General features: G+C 36.4%; 1 pseudogene; it reads left to right on the top strand.

The window, feature by feature from the left end:
• Positions 1-1,140: 1,140 nt before the first annotated feature.
• LOC115870977 lies at positions 1,141-1,398 on the top strand (annotated as a pseudogene).
• Positions 1,399-2,295: the final 897 nt, after the last annotated feature.

Consider the following 2,295-nt stretch of genomic DNA (forward strand, 5'->3'; position numbering starts at 1 on the left):
AAAAAAGCCAAAAAACCTCCTAGACCCAGGAAAAGATTCCTCCATAGCTGAAATAGAGTAATAAAAGACCTCCCCTGGATCTACGACCCTGTATTTGAACTTCTAACCTCATAAAATGCAAAAGAATACACTTATGTTTGTTAAAACATCCATAATGTTACTAAAGTAGCACTAGATAACTAAGACAGAATTTGGGAGTGAGAGTGGAATAATAAATGTGGCAGTGGTTTGGGAATTGGGTAATAAGTAGAAACGAAATTATCTTTGTGTTTAGCTATAAATAAAGTGCCATATGCTGTGAGAATATTGGCGTGACCAAATTCTAGGCAATGCAAAAGTGACAGCAAAGGCCTGGGGGTGAACCCATGTTTGCAATGACATGACCAAATTGAGATCAGATGTACTTGTCCTGAAAAATACCCCTTAGTCTACTTCTAGTACACACTTTGAAGATTTCTGATGTATTCTACAGGACACTTAGTTCAAATAGCCCTATTTTAATTTCTACAGTGACAGTATATTCCCCCATCATCTTTTAATATTTTCTGAAACATTAAATACTGTTGAAAACAACTTACTACTGCAGTATACCACAGGCATTTCAGGAGTGAGCCATTGTCGGCATGAGTAATGTACTGAAGGGATCGTTGAATGAGTTTTCAGCTCTTTTAAAAAGAACTCCCTATAAATGTATTACAAGTAAATCAATCTACAAATAGACCAAAATAGCTGAAGAAAATGTAAGAATTCATTGAAACACTATCAAAAAGAACAACTTGTATTTGATAAACATTCCAGAGCAGAAAAATGAAAAAATAACCACAGAAAAATAGTTCAAGAAATACTAGAACCGGAGTTCCCTAATTCACGAAGGAACAGAAAATATTCATTCACATAGCTCAGGAAACCACACACAGAATTGATCCCCAAAGAAAACCAGCACAGCACATCTGAGTCAACCTCTCTATCACCCTGAGAGCAATTTAGGAAAAAAGAATAATCCCCGATAAAAGTAAAATGAAGATAAACTCAGATTTCTCTGTGGATACCATATAGCAAGAAGCGAAAGGACTGATATGGATAAAACTTTGAAAGAACCTGAGGGCGAAATAAAGATACTTCCAGACAAAGAAAAACTAAATGAATTTGCAAAAGCAAGACCAGATTTACAAACATACTAATGGTAGGACGCGGCGGCAGCCACAGCGCACATGGAGGCTGCTACTCTTGGACCTCTCTTGCTTCCTCCACAACCCAACCTTACCTGACCAACCCAATATGGCGGAGATTGAGAAATCCTGTAAAGCAGAATTTTAAAAGACAGAAACTCAAGAGAAAAATCCACTGCATTCAAAGGAAATGATAGAAAAGGAGAAGCAAGCGGGCATATCACAATGAGATGCCAGCCACCACCAGTATGCACTGTGGATTCCATAAGCATTGCCTTTTTATTTTCTTTCTTTTATCCTTTTAACTTTGTAAGACCTGCTGACAACAAAGGAGGCATGCCTGCCCTCCCATTGGCCTGTCTGGTTGGCAGGAAAGGAAAAGAATGTGCGTGTTGGTAAAGGAAGGAGCTGGGTGGGGCTACAGTGAATAAATATATAGAATAAATGCAAAACTGGTCCAAGGTGTCCAGAGTGAATTTTTTTTGTTCAAATGATTTTAATTATTTGAATGGACATTTTAAAATATGCAAATAAAAAGTTTCAAAACATGAAAAAAAATACTAAAGGTTTTTTGTGGGTTTTTTTTGTACAGGGAATTAGCAACAGAAGACAGTAAACTAAAATCATCATATACTATTCTAGAGAAATAATACTATTAAAGTTTCAATTCACAAAATGAAATGAAACCACAGGATTCAAAATAGTGAACTCGAGATCGCATTCAACAATAAAGACAACAAAAATAGCAATAAAGGTAATAGAGTCTATATTAAACAGTCAGAAAGAGAAGAAGTTGAGTAGCTTACAAAAGACAACAAACTGTCCCTAAACTTGGAGTGAAAACAATAAAAAGCAAACTAATCATAAAGAAAATGATAAAGTCCCAACAAAAGAAAAAAGGGAAAAACCATAAAGTCCTACTAACACAGGGATGGGTTAACATCCAGCCCATAGGCCACAGAAGGCTTGTGAAATCACCAAGTTCAGTTCACATCACACTCCTCATCAAAGAGAAACAGTTCCAGCAATCACACGAGGAGTGAGATCATTAAATGTTTCTAACTTGACCTCTGAGACTTAGACATATACAGGACACTTCACCCAACAGAATAATATACATTTTCCC

The sequence above is a fragment of the Echinops telfairi genome, unplaced genomic scaffold (genome assembly GCF_000313985.2).
Source record: "Echinops telfairi isolate 266 unplaced genomic scaffold, ASM31398v2 ScPeMD7_3533;HRSCAF=4204_0, whole genome shotgun sequence".
NCBI classification, from domain to species: domain Eukaryota; kingdom Metazoa; phylum Chordata; class Mammalia; order Afrosoricida; family Tenrecidae; genus Echinops; species Echinops telfairi.